We start from the raw sequence: 22,684 nt of genomic DNA, 5'->3' as shown, positions 1-22,684 counted from the left end.
CACAAATTAGCATCTACAGTGTAGATACTTATCAAATTTTGAAACAAATCTAATGAGGAATTGACCGTTCTGCCGGTCTGTACATTCAGAAACATATAAACGTGGTAACTCAAAAACGCAATCAGTTAAATATATTAAATTTGGCATGTGATTTTATGACTACAAGTGTAGTTTTGTGTTTAATTTTGTTTCAACCGATTGGGAAAAGTGAATCTAAAATATTGATTCACTTTTCGGATGTTAATAACCACATGTCAAGGCTTAGTCACCAAATAATTCGCCAGACACAACAGATTCATTGAAAATGCAAAATTCAGTCCAAAGGTTAATATTTCGTAATTATTGTACACCAATACCATGCAAGGCATTCTCTGGGATAACACCTTTATTAAAGAGAATGCGAGAAAGTTTTAGGGAGACCGCTTCTGCTGGTTAAAATAGAATGCTTACAGACGAATGAAACTTATAAACTGAAACCCTATATAATTATTTTAGATTTAAAATTGGTATCTTCTTTATTTTCTTTTATTTATTTTAAAGGTCGATCAACACGATAAATAAAAAAAATCTACAAAAATCACCTTTTTTGCACAAGTGGACTTTAACACTTCCCAGTGCAATCTAAATTCCGAATGAATACGCGTATGCTCCAGTCTTAAGGGACCGAGGAAAAAAATTCTTGATTTAGCGAAAATTAACGAATAAAGATTCGTTCCTCCCCTATTATTTGCTCCATGCCAGATGCAGTTAATTTCACTACAAAAATATAAAAAGAGAGTAAAAAAAAATAAAGTCGCTGGCAAAGGAAAAAAAATTCTTTTAATTCTACCTTGGAGTTAACAACCTGATTTGGTAGTAATTTAAAATAAAAAGATAATTTTCTTTTTTCAATTTTCTCCCCAACTGATTTAAATTATAAAGGGAGACATATTTCTTCAAAAGGTTACTTTCCTGATAAAACGTTTCCTCAATAAACCATTTGACTGATTTTATAACATGTATATTATAACTTAACTGCAAGCTGCATCATTCCTTGAAGGAATCGAACACAAGAAAAAAACAGCATTTCACGTTTTCCTATTCATTACATTGTTTTAAAATAATCACAGATTTCTTCAATATCGCATCTTATTTAATATTTAAATTAATAAAACATCTAATACAATTCTTTTTAGAGCTCTATCTTCAGAGAAAATGGGGGAAAAACGGAAAACTTCCTCTCTTAGCAGAGACAGCAGCTGCATTTTTCACTAGTTCTCGATTTTCTCCTGTTGCGCTTGCGCAATGTCTTTTCTCTTCCTGTATCAAAAAAGTAAGGACTGCTGAAGAGATAAATCCCACAAATATTAAAAACGGTATTTACTGATTGTGGAGAAATCTTTTTTGAAAATAAATATAAAAACTAAGTATAGCTAATAACAAATAGAAACTAAGTTGAAAAATATCATGAAATAAGATATGTTTAGTTAAAAAATATTTTTAAAAACTAATTGTATTTATGTAAGGCATATGAGTAGTTATTTAATCGTACACTTCCATAATAATTATTATTTGATGTTCAACAGTAGTTGAGCATGTTTTTATAAAGTGTAATAAGGATTGTAGGAAACCACTTTTCAATTAAGCTAAAATACTTGCTAGTACTTATTACAAGGTACATATCTCGAGATACATGTTGTATATGTTACCGTTAAAGTATATAATGTAGTTATTCCATAGGATACCTAGTTATTCCATGAAATAACTGATCGTGTCCGTTAAAGTGTGTAATATGTTATTCATTTGACACTTTAACTAGTTATTCTATGAAATAACTAGGTATTCTATAAATTAACTAATGAGAGACAGTTAAAGTGTAAAATAAACAATTTATCTAAAATGAAATTAAACTAATGATAGACAAAGTGAAAAAGAAGCCATTTATCTAATTTATGCCGCGTATAAATGGTATTTATGGAAACGTACCATAAAATAATTTGTTACAACAAGGATTACTAAAATGACACTTGGAATTACAAAGAACATTATTTCTAAAACAAACATTTTTTGTTGACACACTGTGTTTTACACGAACATTTTTTAAATCCCTGACCAGTACCTAAACTTTGAGCTGTAGCAACCGACCGGAGCGATATTTCTACATCCGGTACTTCTTCGATTTTAAGATTATTATACACTTTAACGGGCTGCAGATCGTTATTCTATGAAATAACTAGTTAAACCATGAAATACAAGAGAGTTTTACACTTTAACGGACACTATCAATTATTTCATGAAATAACTAGGTATTCTATAAAATAACGGATTTCATATTTTAATGGTAACATATATATTACTGGTATGGTTTGGAACTTTTGAGAAAGAATGCCAGGTTCGATGTTAACCACCTCAGCACATTATGGTCCAAAATCACTATTTTCATCTTAAAGCATTTCTCAAACAGGAACCGCAGCAACAATAAACTATTAATTTTATTAAAAAAAAAAGAAAAAAAAAAGAGTGCAATAATCGGTATGTCATGAATCTATGCATCAAAATATAAGCGTCAATAAAGTTGTCACGTCCCATGTGGTCTAGTGGTTAGGATTCCTGGCTTTCACCCAGGCGGCCCGGGTTCGATTCCCGGCATGGGAAGTTTCCTTTTTTACTACCCTTCGCTTCCAACAAAAGAATTTTTTTTTTTTAATTTTAAAAAACGCTGTGTTGCAAAGTATTGATAAAATATCGGAAAGAATTTTTTTTTTTTTCAATTTCTAATATATATTGATCATTTGCATACTGAATCATTTCAGACTCACCCAAACTGTAGAGCAAAAATGTTCATCTCGATGGAAAATAAATGAACATAAATGTATGTAAATGTATGAATAAAAATGAATAACCAATGCATTAAATAATCACCAATAAGAAAATTCTAACTTAAGCAATTATTAAGTAAAATATATCCAAATGCTTTTGTTTAAAATAGCTTTCTTGTTATTCTTGTTTGCATTCAATTCTAGGCACTAGGATAAATTTTCATCCTTGTTTTTGGCACAGCCTAAGGTTAGTATCACGATCCTTAGTTTAGGAATTATGGTTTAGCGTATTCCGTATTCTTTATTAAAAAAATGAAATTTAAAATAAATGTAAAAGTTACGTTATGAATGTAAACGTTAAGCAATCGAGCATGAATTTGAGTTTAGTTTAGTTTAGTTATATTAACGTCCCGTTGTAAAGCAACACTAGGGCTATTTTGGGACGGACCTCATAATTTTGAACCGCGGTCAGATGACGAGGACGACACCTGAGCTGGCACCCCCCTCTCCACGCCATGCCACACCAACGGGAGGACGTTTGGCATGACGGATTTAACGTGCAACAGACCCTCTTACACGACGGTTCTTCGATGGAATCGGGTCTCGAACCTGAAACCCTACGGCTCACAAGCCGAGACCTTACCACCAGGATACCGCGGCCCCAAGTGTGAATTGGAATAAAATTCTAAAAAGAATTATCTTTGTTTCACAATTGTGTGCAACTGGTGATAATAAAAGAAACGAACGAGGCTCCTAACCCCTGACGGTTATTTCAATTCGATCCATTCTAATTTTGCATCCTTCGGTGCTACTTACATTCCCCATCATGGTTTACATTGATAAGATTTTCGGTTATTTTCGAACAGCCAAAACCAGGCTTTTAACTGAAAATAAACCGCTATTTTGAAAATAGTAATGAGTTGAATGAACTGAATAAGGATAGACATCAATCAGGAGGGGTGGAAAAAAGTGGTCCGTGGATAAGGCAGAGAGCCCTTGCATGGTATCGGCATACAAAATATTAATCTTTGATATGAATGTAGCATTTTTTACTGAATGCATCGTGCGATTATTGGTATACAGTTAATAATATTTGAATTTGTGTTTTACTGATTGAGTTTATTTGTGCTTTTTCGAGCCGATTGAAACAAAAGTTTCATACAAAATTGAAGTTTAGTTTAGTTTAGTTATATTAACGTCCCCTTTAAAGCAACACTAGGGCTATTTTGGGACGGACCTCGTCATTTTGAACCGCGGTCAGATGACGAGGACGACGCCTGAGCTGGCCCCCCCTCTCCATACCACGTCACACCAGCGGGAGGACGTTTAACGTGCACCAGGCCCTTTTACACGACGGTTCTTCGGTGGAATCGGGTCTCGAACCTGAAACCCTCCGGTTCCGAAAACGAGACCTTACCAGCAGGCCACCACGACCCTATACAAAACTGAAAATCGCATAACAAATTTGATATACTTAAGTCACTGTGGCTTTTTTAGTTAATGCGTTTATATACTTCTGAAAGTACAGAGAGACAGACAGCCCCCTTGGACAGACCCCCAGGAATCTGATTTTAAAAAATCGATCCTTTAGTTGTTAAACCTGCATCGAAATTTTATTCATCTAGCTTTCTTAATTCTGTAATTGCCGTGTTTACTTGTAGTAGAACAGCAAGCTAGCCAGACTTCCTAGATTCGATTTGACAAAAATCTACAAATTTAGTTGCTTGTCTATATACCAAATTACATTTATCTAGCTCAAAGCGTTTCTGAGTAATAATGTTTACAGAAATGAAAAGACATAATCTCTCCCCTTTTTGAACTGAGGGAGGTCTAAAACGCAAAGTTTCGTCAAAATTTCGAATTCGAATATTTTAATGATTAAAATACTTAAAATATTTTTTTCGTGTATGTTGTTGTATGTACTTCGATTATATATTTGTTTTTTTTTATTTTCCCAAATTTTCATATATGAGAAAAAAAAAAAAAAAAGCAAACGAACCGTATTGTCAGTATCGTCTTCGAAGAGAAAACGTTTAAGAAATCTTGGTTTATAACCAAGAAACATAAAAAAAATAGATTTTCAAAAGTCAAAACAATTTAATAAGTTTTTTAAAAAAATATTTCTGTGATATTACTGCTTCTAAAGTTTTGGTTATGCCAAGATCTTTTTACGGAACTTACATTGGTAGTAAGATTTTTTGATTACTTTTGAAAATCGAACATCAGACCTTTATTATTAATAAAGATTTTAAAAGGAATTTCAATAATGTATTAAAATCAGCATGAGTAGTCCAAACGAAATTTTCACCTATAATCTCTAATAAATGTACTTGTGTATTATCCGCGTAATGTTGGCGAACAATAATTATGAAGCAGCCAATTAGTAACCGATCTTTGGCGCGGGATGCAGTTAATACACGAATACCGGAAAACTGTAAGTGCATTTCAGACTTCTTTTTCCAGCCAATTAAAGCCAAAACTTGGTAAAAATGTACGATAATAGTTATAAAACACTCACCAAATTTTATATATTTAAGCCATTGTATTTTTGAGTTATCGCGTTTGCATGCTTGTGAAAATGAAAACTGACAATCAACCCCATGATGAGTTGATTGTCAGTCTGTCCCATGACAATCAACCCCATTTGATTACAAATTTGATCCATATTTATACTCACGCGTTCAATCTGTGAATCAAATAATTTTCATCTCTTTGTTTTATAGTTAGTTAACTTATATTCGGACAGCCAGACTGACGGACTTCCTTTGAATATATTTCGTTCAGAATGTGATAGAAATTTTCAAATTTGGGTTAAAAGGCATATATCAAGTTTCATCGGTGCTAGTCAAAGCGCTATCTTCGCTAACTGACGGACAGACATAACTCAAAAAATTTGTTTTTCGATCTGAAACATGAAGATTCGTTCAAAATTCTGAGTTCAAATTGATGATTACAATACAATGTTTACTTCGTGTACGAGAAATCAAAAGTAAAAGGCAAGATATCTGCTCTGAAACACAGAATAATGGAATTTTATTGGTAAACAAGTATCATTTTATCTGCATTAATCTCCAAGACGCTAAGTCAAAGAATAATTCCATTTCTTTGTTGCAGATAAAAATGTAAAACTTTTATCGGTTTTCTGCTAAAACCGCTTATTTTGATTAAAACGAAATAGAATCCGGGTTGTTTTTATCTTGTCTAGGGTGAAGATTTTCAGTTACATGATAGTTGCCATGACAACCGAAGTAAGCCTCACGACCGTTGCCATAGATAACTTCTTCCGAAATTAACAGAAGGCATAAATTATTTTTCTCGAAACAGAAGTTGACGGCATTTTTCTATCACAGCTTTAGACAGAGAAATGGTCAAAACTCATCAAAATCACAGCTTGTCGTTTAACAAGTTTCTCAGAGACTGACTAGAGTAGTACACAGTGCATCAGTTAATAAAAAAAATCACATTGAAAGTCGCATAACTGAAATTTATAAATATCAATCGAAGTATCGTTCTTCAGTTCATACGAAATTCGAGATATAGCCCATGACTAAAGTGTTAGCTGGAGTGGGTTTTTAAGACCATGTGATTTTAATCCTTAAATGCCTGAATGTTTAAAAATTGGTATTAAATTGTTTTTTGGCATTCATTTCTTAAATAAATTATGAAAAAAAAAAAAAAAACTTTAAAAATATTTTTTGTTTTGAATACGATTTATGGCAAGAAGTAGCTTACTGCCAACTGGCAAAACTGAGATTTAGTTGATTAAAAATATTGCGAGCATTGATACATATAAACTTAAGTAAATTATTTTTCAAGTAATAATTTTTTTTAAACATTATACAATTAACTATGATATTCTCACTCATATAAAGAAAGCAAAAAGGACATGCAATAAAATTATTTATATAAAAAAAATTGTTAGTAGTTTTTCTTTTTTCGTCAGCACATTGAATATATTATAAACTGATTTAATGGCATTTTTGGCATGCACCACAACAAGCCATAAATTTATCTTCTTATTTAGAAGACAAAATTGAGCATGTGGCTTAAAGGTACCGCTCTGCATTTAAAGATTAAATTTCTCACAAATGTGACATTTAAAAATGCTGAAAATTTTCCAAGATCGAATGAGAGGTCAGAAAAAAAAATGTTTCCGATAATCCACACACATAAAAGGATTTAAGCTGATTTGAAATATTACAGATAAAATCTAAGAGTCCAGTTTCGTAATTATAAGTTGCAATCTGGTGGTGTACACGTTGGGGTTTCCATTTCACACACTCTCTATGTTTCCTTAAAAAGCCAATGGGATTTAGTTTTTAAATTCAATGATAAATCTAGCTTGAGCACCCAGATCTGTGTAGGTTGAGATCCCTAGTGCTAGATTTGGCAATTTTAACTCTGGAATTTCATACACCACCACTAGCTGGTAATATCAAAAATAAAGTATTTTATGCATAAAATAAAAATCTTTCATTCAATCATATTTTAAGATAATTCAATTCAAACATATTTTAAGATAATTCAATTCAAACATATTTTAAGATAATTCAATTCAAACATATTTTAAGATAATTCAATTCAAACATATTTTAAGATAATTCAATTCAAAAGTTGTAAATTATGCTGAGATTTTTTTAAGAATTACATTTACAAATAAAGTTGAAAGATCTGACAGAATTCACTGAACCCTTGCAGTGTGTTTTGAATGCGTCTTTAACAAATGCAAGTATTATAAAATTATTTTCCAAGAGGTTAATTTTTAGAAACTTCAAAACATCTCATGAAAGAAATATGATTTTAATACGAAATTTCCTCAAATTTGAAAATCCAGTGGAAGTATTAAAAAAAATACTTCCCATGCCGGGAATCGAACCCGGGCCGCCTGGGTGAAAGCCAGGAATCCTAACCACTAGACCACATGGGATATACACTCATATGTACATTACATTTTACGCATTTCAACAAACTTTACTCAATATCTGTTGCAACTTAAAAAACCATATTCATAAATAATTTATGCATATTTTTTCATATAATTTTAAGAGCCTTTTTCATTTAGTTGGGTATGTATAAAAATATTAAGAATGTAAATAATAGCAAACCTTATTTTATTTTATATCACGCCAACTATGCCTTGAAAGTGGGTTTTTTTTTTTTTTTTTTTCTCCCATCAATATTTTCACATGGCGTTTTAAAAGATTTAAAGTACTAAATCTTCTTTCCATTGACGACAAAAAGAATATAAAACTTCCCATGCCGGGAATCGAACCCGGGCCGCCTGGGTGAAAGCCAGGAATCCTAACCACTAGACCACATGGGACACTGAAAGAAATGCGACGCTTGTTTTTACACTGCATAAATTCATGACATGTAACAATTTCTACCAGAAAATATCTATTTTAAGTAGAAAATAACCAGGAGTGTTCTTCAGGTCGCTATTTATAAAGTGTTCTACCTACTGGGAGGAGGTATGACGCTTAGGTGGGGACAGGGAGGGAATGCTTCTGATGATGTTTTTAGAAAATGGTCCAAAGACTGCAGTTGACACGTGGAAAGTTGTTATTGATTAGGGGCGAAAAAATAAATCACATTGTGCCCCGGACGCTATTTGCTCTCGTTTCGTCATACATACCCATACCTACTCTTTTGTATTCCTACTCCTAGCACTTTCTTTTCAATTCTCTTTCTTCCCTCTTCTAACTGCCATGAGGGAATCAGGAAATAAGTGTAGAGAGGAACAAGACAAATTCTTCAAGGTCATGGCAATCCGCAAGTTTGCGTAAGCCTTTCCCAATTGAATTATATATGTTGTGGCACAGTATGGTGCATTTTGTGCTTCGTTATATAATGAAGATAATTGGGCACACATTTTTGATCCCTTTCTCTCCCCTAAGCTGTTTCACAATTTGAAACTAATCTACAATTTTAACCATAAGACCGCATACCAAGTTTTCAGTATCTAAGTCATATTTTTTGTGCTATCGCGTTTCTCTAAGTAAATATATAGACCCAAAATCCGTCATCCTATGGTTAATTTTTGGGGATATGGTTAATTTTAGGGATAATTTATTATAATGATAAGTCTGAACACCAAATTTCATCCCTGTATTTCTTTGCCTTTTTGATTTATCAGTCTCTCATGTTTACAGGAAGATAAACGGTGGATTTCATACAAATTTTATTAGAAATCTCTAAATTTGATAATAAGACTCCATACTCTTCATTCAAGGATTTGAAAAACCCTTCTGCGCATGCGCTCAGTATGTGTTTATTTAGTCAAAATAGGGGTGAGAAGAAAGGTGAAGAGAGGTTTGATGTTTACTTTTAACAAAGTGATTATTCACGGAAAAACTGTGCATAATTTGTAATATTGTGGGGAAAAAATACTAATTCACAATAAAACACTTTAGAACAGTTTTTATTTATTTTAAAGAGACTTAAACATCAAATTTTGATGAATGAATGGAAGATTTCTGTTCTTAAGTGAACAGAAATCTTCCATTTGATAAATTTTGATAATTCACTTTTTTTTTTTTACAAAATAATTTTTACGCTAAAATACTTTTTTTTAAAAAAATGTATGGATTTTTTAAATTCCATTTTGAAATTAAGAACGATAAATAATCTCGGTTACATTTAATGAATTTTATATAAATATTCTTTGTGCCATTCCTGAAAGCTTTTTTGTTACTTGAACAAGATATTTAAGCAATCAATATGCTATTTTGAGTTAAAATAAAATAGTACAGTTAGAAACGACATGACACTCACATACATGTGGGGGGGGGGGATGAATAAAAATTTACCTAATGGTGCGGAAGGTTCAAGAATGAAGAAGAATTCTGAAAATGCTCTCATCCCCCCCGCAACTTATACTTTAGAGAGGTAGAATTCGTCAAAATGTGGTAGTCTCGGGATACTGAATCAATGCCACATTTCACATCCCTAGCTCAGCGCATTTATAGTTTGCTATGATAAAGACAAACAGAAAGACAGACAGACAGACATAATTCCAAAAATGTGTTTTTTCCACCCTCAAGAATATCTCAAACACAGATTCATCAAGATTTCGAGTTTGATTTTTTAAACGATGACAATTTTTATCTTTGTATACTTCGTATCATAGAAAATAATAATAAATGCTTGAAGGAATACACAGGGCCTAACTAAGGCAGGGAGCCCCCTCTACATCAGAGGGGGCTCCCAAATCGAATAGAAAGTTTATTTTACTTTATTTAATAACGATATTTCGTCTGGCCCTTGGAGAGAGAGAGAGAGAGGGGGGGCGGCACTTTATAGCTATTTTAGGTTCTAGTGAATTTTCTTGTTATATATCTTTTAATAAGGTAAAAAATTTAAATACCTACATAAAGTTCGGTTCTTTATTACTGAAGTAGTGAAGCAGAGGAACCCTCCCCCCCAAAAGAAGTTTTTGCCCTTGGTCCCAATTAAGCCAAGTCGGGCCCTGAGAATACATAATCTTTCCTCTAAGTATATGCATGACAAATCTGACTGGTGTAAGGTTCGATAGTCAGTACGGCAGAAAGCCAAAATACCTATAAATATCTTTTGTTATTATTATTGCTAAAATATCTATATTTAAATCTAGGTGACTTTAATTGACTTTTTAAGTTTGTAAAACACCATCAATTCACTTTTTGTTTTTGATTATAAAAAATTATAACGAAATTTTCAAAACAACTGCTCCAAGATACTCCTGTTATTGCATCAACTGTCTGCCCTGAAAAATGCAGACATATAAATATGAACTTTCGTTTTTGTTCTCCAAGAAACATGGTTTTACATCATTAAAAATTTAATGTTGTGACACTATTGATGTATCCCATGTGGTCTAGTGGTTAGGATTCCTGGCTTTCACCCAGGCGGCCCGGGTTCGATTCCCGGCATGGGAAGAATATTTTTATTTAGCTTTCTCTCCTTTCCTTCCTTTCTCTCCCTCTCGTTTTCGGCAGGAAAATCTCATTATTTTAACCCCTAACAGCTGAGATTTTTTTTTTGTAATATTTTTTCATAATACGACGGACAGTTAAGTGAAACTCTAAAATAAAGTACAGTAGACTCCCGATTATCCGCGGGCGGCTTATACGCGGAGCGGATTATCCGCGCCTGCCGCACAAAGTTTTTTTTTTTTTTTTTTTTTTTGCTTCCAAGCAAAGAGAAAATGTTTCCAAAGTAAGAAGCAAACACAAATGATTGATTTCTTCAAAAAGGTGCTGTTTTACAGTTATGCTTTTGTAATTTCATAATGCATACAGTATTAAAACAAACATATGTATTAATTTTTCTGTTTATCCTTGACGCCTCTCATAAGTACAAAGCACTTTTCTGTTTTCATTAACAAAAGGTTCATTAACATTTAGGTTAGTTTTGAGTGATATACTAAAATATTAAGCGTTAGTTAAACATTTCCTGCTGTTTATTTTGCGTTTTATTGTACATAAAACGTTTTTTCAAAGTTGGAATGACTGTTTTCTCTTTTGCTATACCACTTTTTAGCTTTTTTCGGATTATCCGCGATTTTTGTTATCCGCGGAGGCCGCGCCACCCAATTCCGCGGATAATCGGGAGTGTACTGTAATATAAGAATGAAAATTGACGCTGAACTATTTGCACGTTCTAACTTTCTAAGTACCAAAATTATTTTGATTATTATTGTGACAGATCTATTGTAAGCATTTTATGATATTTTACCTTTAAACGTTATATTAAGGAAAATATTTTTTGTCAACATATGATTGGCAAAACAATAATATAGTAATTCGCAATATTTGATAAAGAAAACTACATTAAAAAAAAAGGAAATTAAAACGAAATTCTCTTCTTAACATTGAAACTTTTCGTTTTCTATGGCGTAAATGCTATGTTCCCATAGCAGGGTTTTTCGTTTTCTATGATATGGGCCCCGTAGCGAAGTCGTTTTTTTTTTTTTTTTTTTTTTTTTTTTATTTATTTAAGTTGTTCGTCAACGTAGCCTTTCTGCCGTTAAGAGTTAAATTTTGTTCAAGCATGCTGTTGGAAATATTAATGAAATAATATAATAAAAAGTAAATAAACAAGCAATTTTCGCTAATTTTCAATACATAGTTTGGTCTGATATTTAATTAAAAAAAGACTTGCAATTATTCTTATTTATAATATTTTCAAATTCTCCAGCATTAGGATATAAAATTTGATCATAACCTCAAAATTAGAAAAAAATAAACAATGTGTTATAAATAATATACATTTTTTTATGTATATATTGCGCTTTATTCTCTTTGTGATTGGCAGATAGCGAGTCATCTGACCAATGAAATTTGAGCTTTGGATTACCAATATTGTTTTAAATATTTCGTGAAACTTATTACGTTGTAGTAAGTATTTATTGACGGAGAAATGGCGACAAGAAAAATCCAACTTTAATTCAAATTAACAGCAAACGAGTTTAAAACAATATTATTTGTTTATTCTATTTTTAGGCACACCGCTTATGGGAACACTAATGAATAACTTTCCGGTTTGTTTATCTTTTTAGAGTAACGGAAACGTTTCATCTCACTACTAGCAATTGTCTGAATATCTAAACAATACACGTATTAGTCCTGCATTCTTTTTTTTAAATAAAAATGGGGCTTCCAGCAGTATCAGAATAAATGCGAAGAAAGTCCGAGTGAGAATCTGGCAATTTGAAAAGACAAGCTGATCGAGAAATTACTAAGCTGGCGGTGAAACGTGAAAAATTAAAATAACATTTATATATTGAATATATGAGCTAAGAATGTTCTCATTGTGGGATTTTGATTTTTGAGTTGGAAGTAGGTCGATTGAAAAATTTATGTTCTCATCACGAAAAGGTTAAGATTCCAGCATTGAACGAATGATCAGTGAAATTTAAAAACTTGTTAATGGAACTGATGAACATCGCTTCCAGCATTGAACGAATGATCATTGTTAATGGAACTGATGAACATCGCTTCCAGCATTGAACGAATGATCAGTGAAATTTAAAAACTTGTTAATGGAACTGATGAACATCGCTTCCAGCATTGAATGAATGATCAGTGAAATTTAATATAAAAATAATTTAAAGTAGTTATTAAGTAATTGACTTGTTCAAATTATCCCCCCCCCTCAGTTATTCCCAATTTCCAAAATCAGGAATTCAGTCAAAACACTGAATTCCTGACATTGGAAAAGATCTCCTTGTTTGATTTGCGAAAAATTCTCTACGTGTCATGCTTCTCAATAAAAAAAAACATTCTTATTTAATGTATTCCATATATCTTAATAAACAATCAAATTTAAACGTAGAAATCCGTTTAACAATCAAGTTTGAATTTGTATACAATTTCCGAAGGGAGGATCTCTACGTGTTTCTTAGGTGTTTGCCACTAATGCTAACAAGCGCGGGTGTACTTAATTCTATTTATAGACAGACCAAGGGAGATTCTCCTCCCATGAACGTGTTAGTTCGATCCAACTCAACTAACTATGGAGTTCTTTCCACCCCCAATAATTTATATCGGCAGTAAGATTTTCGTTTTTTTCCTAGCAACCAAAACGAAACTTGTTTCGAAAATAAGTTATTTCTGTAGAAAAGTCGATGTTTATAATAATAAGCCAATTTCACTGAAATCAGATAAATATTTCTATGTAACTACTTCTTTCTTTCTGCTTTTTCGTTCATCAATTGAAGGAATGTTTACCATTTTAAATCTGTTATAGCAATTTTTTGGAAATATTGACGAAATGGAATTTAAAAAAATGAAATGAAATACATAGTTTGGGGCATGTAATATGACTTCTGGTCATTTGTCAATTTTATTGAATTTTGGAACGAAAAAAAACAATCAAATTTTTAAAAAAAATGAAGTCAGCAAATTATTATTCAACTAAGATTTTTTGTTGTTATTATTGTTGTTCGGAGCATTATTTAGTAACGTTTATTGATATATGTTTTGTGAAATGTAAAAAAAGTGCTTCTCCCATGTGGTCTAGTGTTTAGGATTCTTGGCTTTCACCCAGGCGATCCAGGTTCGATTCCCGGCATGGGAAGAGTATTTTTATTTCGCTTTCTTCTTGAATATCCTTGGTAATCATCGAGAATTGAAAGGGGAAAAAATGTTAGAAGTCTTATGTTTTCGGTTGATACTACTACTACTACTACTACTTATTTAAAACCTGAGAAAAGAATGCAATCCTTGCAAATTCGAAATATAGATTTTGCAACCTTGAACTATTGTTGAACAAAGGATAGATTTTAAAAAATGTTTAGAATGTAGATCTTTAAAATTGCTTTAAAAAATGTGTGCTACCCTATTCGAACCTTAAATTTTTAAGGTTACTTAACGTTCATTAAACCAAAAAAGTAAATCACATCTGAAGTCTTCACATTCGAAATCAGGCAAGAAAATTATTTTGATCATTAAATGAGGAGAAAGAAAGATTTTTAATTTATAATTATGTAGTAAATTTCGAGGGCTACCACGAACATTCATATCTGTATTGAACTCAATAGTTGAGGTATAACAGAATGGACACTATTGTTACGTAATGCTTAATAAATACTTGATACCCTCATCCTATAAACTAAATGTTTATAGGATGAGGGTATTGTTTACATTGTTTATTACATTGTCATATTGTTGTTTACATTGTTTTGAGCTAGATTAAAATAAATCAAAATAATCACAGTATAATCTTGTGATTTCAACCTTTTACTAACGACAGTTTTTATTTTGCCTTAAAAAAACACACACACGGCATCATTTTTAAATTCAAACAATGTTATACAGTAAAAAATAATACAATGATGCCATTCAACGAATAAACTATGAATAATAAAAATAAGTAATTATAATTAATTATGACTACTTCAATACTATATTTGAGAGTATTCCATTTCCCTTTCAGACTTTCGTGTGTACTGATACAAGATTGATGAGTTTTGATGTACGACGAAGAAAGCCGATTATGCATTGTGGGCATCATTTTTTTATCGACTAATACAAAAATATAACACAGATATGCAATTTGGATTACAATATTACTTACTACATTTCTGGGTTTTTGAATCATTGAATTCATTCCATATGAATCAGAGGTTAACTTTTCTCTTGGTTTTAGTCCAAAAAATGATACAGGTTTACAATATTGATAATAAAGCTGTGTTACAAATTTTATCCGTGCACTTTTTTTTATTATTGTTTTTTATTTACAGCATTCACATGCCGGCAGACAGACATATTGTAAATGAATTTTATGCCAAATTTGCTACACAAACTTTTACAAATTTGGTGTAAAGTTAGAGCATCGAATTCAATGTGTTCATAAGTACACATCTCAAACAACGACAGTTCTTAGCCCTACAGTACATCATGTAGCCATTTGGCTACACGATTTTATTTCCATTTATAAGTTACGCATGACTGTTTCTAAGAGCAATAATGACTGTTTAGACATCTCTTCTTAAAGGATTTTTGACTAGCACTTGTAGAAAAGACCGATATATGACAATAGCGATACTAGAATTAGATTTAAACAGGGAACTTGGAAAAATACCCGGCCGGCTGGTGTATAAATAGTTCTATCATTAAAGATAGAATCGAAATTTTTTTTTTGGCTTCTTAAAAAATATATTGGTAAAAAGGGATTTTTATTTTTAATGCGGAATTATTATAATGTGATTTATGTCTCTGGGATATAGTTTAATTTATAATGTAACCATTTGGCACATTTTAATTATTTTTTTGAATTTCACGAAAGAAAATAGTAAAAAGTTTTTAAATACTTTTCTTGAATTACATAAAGCTATTCAACACACACACACACACACACACACACACACACACACACACACACACACACACACACACACACACACACACACACACACACACACACACACACACACTATTTTGTAAAAAATTAAAGTCATGAACAGTAGGGGTAATAGTCACCCTCGACTTTCTTGTATATTTCGACAATCAATAGCTTCTTTTCTATTCACTTTCCTTATTCCTCTGCATCTATTGAAAGTATAACGAGGTTAGAATAGTATAGGAAGAGAGAAGCCATAGAAAGTGATTAAGGATTGCAAGCCATAGTGCCCCTTTCACCAATTCTGCGTATAAGCATGCAATATGGCAGGTTTTGTGCTCTAATATAATGAGGACGCCAAATTTACATTTTTGACACCTTTCTTTTTACCTATTGAATCCAAAATTGGATGCAGAATTCAAGTTTGATCTCCAAACCGTACACCAAATTTTATTTATCTGTGCCTTTTAGTTATCCCATGTACATACACGTGAATACATAGGCTAACAAAACGCCCCCCCCCGTTTGATAAATTTAGTCCAATTTTAAAATAAATTTACATTTTTGGTGCTAAAATCTAGATACCAAACTTCATCTATGTTTTTTTTTTTTCTTCCGTTTTTGTATTGCTGGTCCACATAGGCACTGTCTACTCTTTTCTCCATACTTTGATAGAGGTCCTCAAATTTGATGTTTACATAAAAAAATCTCCTCACTCTAATTCAATATGTTTTTGTTTACAGACAGACAGATATTCCAAAAAATTAAATGTTTTTTTTATGGGGATCTTTATTTATTACTTTGGAGAATCCGAATCTCTTATTCATGAGGATTTTCGATTACTACAATACTCTCTTTATAAACTCGTACACGAGAAAGTAAATGTGCTGAAAAACAGGTGGGAAACTGTCACCTGTCGATATATCCACACGCTAATGGGCTTGGCTAGATAGATACACGGAAATATATTGTAATTATCGGTTATGAGCATGCATCAGCAACGGAATGAATGGCAAATTCATTAAGCCAGATAGTACAAAAATCATCTTGTAGAATGAAAATTATTATTGGTTTTATGGAATTTGTTGCCGGGCATTGACCTTATTTCTTTCGCAAAAACAAATGGTTTTTCTTTGATAGATTTACGCACAGTTTTGAAATTACAATCATTTAGAGATAGATATTGTAATTTTCAATCGTCACGAAAGGACAGGGATAACACCAGATACGGAATATTAACGCCCATATTCTGATTGTTGGTATTATTTTTATGGTCTTTGCGATATTGCACAGAATATGCTGCTCTAGTCACTAAAAAAAAAAAAAGACTGCATCATGAACTACTAAATCGCATCCAGGTGGATATTTGGTCGTATTTCTTGTAATAATGTGGGTTTGACGTCGAGACCACCTTGGTCGTGGGCAGAACTATATATTATCAGAATATTGAAATTTAAAAAAATTAATAAAAGAATTCGAGATATAACAATGCCAGTTGAACACGAATGTGGGAACAATTGTGTAAGCCAAGATAAAGCGTAGAATAAAAGCTTGCAGCTTTTATAACTCTTTTCATTTTGGAAGTAATTACATGTATAATTACACTCTGATAATAAGAGATCATTCTATTGTTTTCAAATTAAAAATTATAATTGCGTAATGTGCTTCGTTTCAGAAAAAAAAAAATATGCTACTTTTACGCATTCTTTTGTACGAAATATACAAAGAAAAATTATTATAATCGTCAAAAATTTCGGAATCGAATTTTGACCCTTTGTCCAAAAAAATGCATTTTTGGAATTGCGCCTGCCTGTCCGTGAAAGTGACACACACACACACACACACACACACACTTTAAAGCTAAATAGGTGACGTTTGATAAATTGTTTCTATTCCAAAATTTCAGATTTCTCTCAAATTTTAATGAAATCCATTTTCGAGCAAGTCTATTTGCCTAGTTGCCCTTATATAAGTTAACATGATTACTACAAAAATCAAGAAAGCTGGATAGATAAAATTTGGTACTAGGATTTGACGCGTAAAGTATCAAATATGGAATCCAAATCCGTCAAACGGTTAACCGCCCGTAGATTTGTAGTTTTCTAAAGCATGTAAACGAGATTATTCAAAAACGCAGTGATTTCAATATATGAAATTTGATACGTGATCTTGTAACCATTTCTTCTTCGTGTTAAATTATATTCGAATAGCCGGACCGATGTGATTTTCTCTGAATAGATTTCACTCAAAATCTGATAGAAATCTGCAAATCTGGTGTAAAGACTTTATACCAAATTTCAACCGTTAAGCTCAAAGTATTTGTGAGTCATCTTTACCACAGACAAACAGGTATACATGTTTTTTAAAAATGTGGTTTTTGAACTTAGGGAGCTCTGAAACATGGAGATTCGTCAAAATCTCAAGTTCGAATTTTTTGACGATTACTATACGTTTTCTGTATTATGCATACGAGAAAGTAAAATAAAAAAAAAACGGACGAAGTTCGCACGCTTATAGGCTCTTTCTCAATTATTATTCTCCAATGGCATGCGGTTAATATTATACAAGTATATTTATTAGAAGATATGCAAGAAAGTTTCGAGAGACCACTCCGACTGGCTTTTCAGTGACATTAATATGCACTCGTTTTTTTTAACCCTTTACTTGCCGACGGTACTTCAAAGTACCGTTTAAATCCGGCTGATATCTTCACACTATCACTATTTTTTCTAACAGTAATTGAAAAAACACGAAGAACGCATTTCCAATAGAAAGTAGTAGATGTCACCTAATAAATAACATTAAAAATATTTTATTATTAATTTAATTAATTAAAGTTTTTTTTCTTCTTCCTTGGTTTATTATTATTTACCAAAACTGAATTAATGGTTCAAGAATAAATTTAAAAAAATTGATGGTAAAATAATTGGTAAATAAAGGGTTAAATAATATTCTGACAATTACAGTTAAAATTTTGGTCACCTATTCTTTCTCTTGATGGTTTTTTTTATACCATTGCTCATTTCTAAGCAGACAAGCCGTCATCGTCCTTTGTATAAAACGTAAATCTACTGCAGACTATTGATATAGATCAGATTTTAATAGAACACACTTCTGCATGCAAATAAAATAACATTTTACCTAACCAAGCACCATTTAAACACTCAGTTCATTTTATAATTCATTTTTAATCCTGGTTATCCTAAACTCCAAATCTTTTTCTTGATAGTATTTTAAAACCATTGCTCATTTCTGAGCAGACAAGCCGTCATCGCTCTTTATAGAAAATGTAAATTTACTGCAGACTATTGATGTAGATCAGATTTTAATAGAACACACTTCTGCATGCAAATAAAATAACATTTTACCTAACCAAGCACCATTTAAACACTCAGTTCATTTTATAATTCATTTTTAATCCTGGTTATCCTAAACTCCAAATCTTTTTCTTGATAGTATTTTAAAACCATTGCTCATTTCTGAGCAGACAAGCCGTCATCGCTCTTTATAGAAAATGTAAATTTACTGCAGACTATTGATGTAGATCAGATTTTAATAGAACACACTTCTGCATGCAAATAAAATAACATTTTACCTAACCAAGCGCCATTTAAACACTCAGTTCATTTTATAATTCATTTTTAATCCTGGTTATCCTAAACTCCAAATCTTTCTCTTGATAGTATTTTAAAACCATTGCTCATTTCTGAGCAGACAAGCCGTCATCGCTCTTTATAGAAAATGTAAATTTACTGCAGACTATTGATGTAGATCAGATTTTAATAGAACACACTTCTGCATGCAAATAAAATAACATTTTACCTAACCAAGCACCATTTAAACACTCAGTTCATTTTATAATTCATTTTTAATCCTGGTTCTCCTATTCACCAAATATTTCTCTTGATAGTATTTTAAAACCATAGCTCATTTCTAAGCAGACAAGACGTCATCGTCCTTTATAGAAAAACCAATTTACTGCAGACTATTGATGAAGATCAGATTTTAATAGAACACACTTCTGCATGCAAATAAAATAACATTTTACCTAACCAAGCACCATTTAAACACTCAGTTCATTTTATAATTCATTTTTAATCCTGGTTATCCTAAACTCCAAATCTTTTTCTTGATAGTATTTTAAAACCATTGCTCATTTCTGAGCAGACAAGCCGTCATCGCTCTTTATAGAAAATGTAAATTTACTGCAGACTATTGATGTAGATCAGATTTTAATAGAACACACTTCTGCATGCAAATAAAATAACATTTTACCTAACCAAGCACCATTTAAACACTCAGTTCATTTTATAATTCATTTTTAATCCTGGTTATCCTAAACTCCAAATCTTTTTCTTGATAGTATTTTAAAACCATTGCTCATTTCTGAGCAGACAAGCCGTCATCGCTCTTTATAGAAAATGTAAATTTACTGCAGACTATTGATGTAGATCAGATTTTAATAGAACACACTTCTGCATGCAAATAAAATAACATTTTACTGAATGAAGCCCCATTTAAACAGGCACTTCACGTTTTAATTCGTGTTTAGTCCTGTTTCTCCTAAACCAAGGCGGCGAGATCAAAGGGAAATTAACTCCACGACAGTTGTCTCCTAGCTGAACATAAATAAACAAAGCAATCAATACAAGACGCAGCTGTCATCGCCGTCTTCTTTTACATAACTGATTTGATATCCTTATCTTGGTTCAAGGGAAGTAACTGTCTGGTCAAACCACAGAAAGTTACCTTGAAAAAATCGGAGATGTGCTGATTCGGGGGAAAATATCGCAACTTTATACTTTATTAAACATAGTTTATCTGCCCGGATGATAACCCGATAACCAATTTAAAACGAAAATCGCATTCGGGCCGGAGATAATGAGATATTATTAGCACGTTTTTTTTTTCTTTGAAATATTGATGGAAACCCAAGAATGAATCGGAATGATCTTTCGATAGTGTCGAATTAGCACATTCCTAACATCTTACAAAAACAGTGATTATGCAACGACTTATTCCATATTGTGCCATTTTAATTTTCTGTTGTATGAAATACTAGTCGCCTTAGGCGATCAACTGGGTTCGCGGGGAATATTGATAACATTTAATTTTATTTGAATAATATAGTTTAACCCTTTAAAGGGCCATTTTTTTCCTTGTCATATTATGTTAGAATATTTTTAGGCTTGAAATTAGAATAAGAAAAGGGATTCATTTGGCTTATTAGATAAATTTAATTTGATTAATTAATTTGGTTAACTAATAATTAAATATCAAATCAAGACAAATCATTTTGTGTAAAATAAAGAACTAAAACATTAAGTTTCTGTCTTTCTAAAAAAGTTTGCCAGAACTTATGCCAACCTACATAATTTCATACAAAGATTGATAAATTGGGTGGGAAGCATACTTCCCACGGCCCTATAAAGGGTTAAATAGAATTTTATTTAAATAGTATAGCAAAAGTATAATAGTATGAACACTGATTGAAGTTTCGAGGACTAATTTTCTTCAATAACTGTCTAAATGACAACACATTTGGTTTTATACAAATTCTTTATATGGCAAGGAGCCATACAAATTCGTTATATGTGTTAGTAAGGAACCAATTACTGAAAAAAGCATTATTTAAGTCTTTAATAAGTAATTTGGAATTTTCACAGATTTTTTGTTCTTCCCCATCTAAAGCGTTTGGTTGAATATACACGAATGCACGATACAAGTAACATTTTTACGCTTAACATATGCAAGAAAGTCTTGGGGAGAAATTTCACGGTGCTTCAACAGGGTTTTCTAAACAAGGCGGCGAAATTTGTATCTCTATTAATAATAAGGGTGAATGTATGTGTATCTATGCTTTTGCGTGCTTCCCGGTTGCTTTACGGGTCGCTTGAACTGCTATTACAAAATTTAGCACAAATATACTTTGGAAGGTGAGAATATGCAATCTGAAGCGACACTTTTCTTAAAATTTTAATTCATTAAAAATTAAGGAAAATTTTAAGGTTTCTTTCCTTAATAACTTTTAAAAATATTTTTTACACAGTTTTTTTTTTTTTTTTCTGTTTTTTTGCATCGTTTCAAAATTTAAGAGATTATGTTTTTAATGATATCAGTTTAACACTGATGATAATCGTTCCCATTTTTAGTATTTAAAAAAAATTTTTATTTTTGTACTTAAATTTCAACAATGGATCGCATCGTCGATCTGAAATTGAAATTGGTTTCACTGCTTCACCAGATATTTAATCTTTAGTTTTTCTTCTATTGCTGAAAGCTAAAGGAGGAGGATTCTATATAATATCCGTGTTGTTTTCGAGCCGAATGAAAAATTTGAAAAGAATTGAAAAAAAAAAAAAAAGAAAAAAAAAAAAAAAAGAAGAATTTGCAGAATAAGAATCACGAAAATTAGATTAATAAACCGGACAATTGCGTTTTCAGTAGCGTTATGATGCTATGGGATTGGTTTCTATTTGGAAAGTTCAAGTACGTAATGAATAGAACATGTGTAAGACAATTAAAAAACTTCTAATGTCAGATAATTTGGTAAAATCATAGGCATGAGATTATATGTAAGCGATTTAACTGTTATTAAATATAACCAATGAACCAGCTAGTCTTCAAATACATAGCATATGATACATTAAACACTATAATAGATAAAATATGATGGGTAATAATGTCATTAAATCGAATTTGTATGGTTTCGAATAATAATGTTCGATTAAGTGCATGTTTTTACGCGAAGAAGCCATTTATCGTATCTCATTATCTTGCACATAGAAAGGATCTTTAAAAAAGAAAAAAAGTTGCAGTTTGTTGATAATAAAAATGCAGATTATAAAATTAAGTGAAACTTCATTAAGTCGAGTTTGCAGAAGCCATAATAAAATTTCTTTTCATGCAAAAATTCGAATTGAAAATAAGTTCTTCTAAGATGATTTGAACAAGAAAAATAATTTTTAATAAAAACTAACTGGAAATTAAGGTTTATTTTTAATATGCGAGATTATTAATGAATAGACAATAAGTTTTTTTTAATTAAAGTTTTAATAATTATA

At 31.5% G+C, this 22,684-nt stretch overlaps 4 non-coding genes across 4 annotated transcripts; 2 read left to right on the top strand and 2 right to left on the bottom strand.

The window, feature by feature from the left end:
- Positions 1 to 2,562: 2,562 nt before the first annotated feature.
- On the top strand, positions 2,563 to 2,634 carry Trnae-uuc (transfer RNA glutamic acid (anticodon UUC)). The gene has a single exon. It is a non-coding gene; the product is annotated as a tRNA-Glu (tRNA).
- Positions 2,635 to 7,653: 5,019 nt separating this feature from the next.
- Positions 7,654 to 7,725, bottom strand: Trnae-uuc (transfer RNA glutamic acid (anticodon UUC)). The gene has a single exon. It is a non-coding gene; the product is annotated as a tRNA-Glu (tRNA).
- A 324-nt stretch (positions 7,726 to 8,049) lies between these two features.
- Trnae-uuc (transfer RNA glutamic acid (anticodon UUC)) lies at positions 8,050 to 8,121 on the bottom strand. The gene has a single exon. It is a non-coding gene; the product is annotated as a tRNA-Glu (tRNA).
- Positions 8,122 to 10,642: 2,521 nt separating this feature from the next.
- On the top strand, positions 10,643 to 10,714 carry Trnae-uuc (transfer RNA glutamic acid (anticodon UUC)). The gene has a single exon. It is a non-coding gene; the product is annotated as a tRNA-Glu (tRNA).
- Positions 10,715 to 22,684: the final 11,970 nt, after the last annotated feature.

This window comes from Argiope bruennichi, chromosome 7 (assembly GCF_947563725.1).
Source record: "Argiope bruennichi chromosome 7, qqArgBrue1.1, whole genome shotgun sequence".
Classification (NCBI taxonomy): Eukaryota; Metazoa; Arthropoda; class Arachnida; order Araneae; family Araneidae; genus Argiope; species Argiope bruennichi.
The sequence above is the reverse complement of the archived record's forward strand: the minus strand, read 5'-3'. Positions and strand labels throughout refer to the sequence as shown.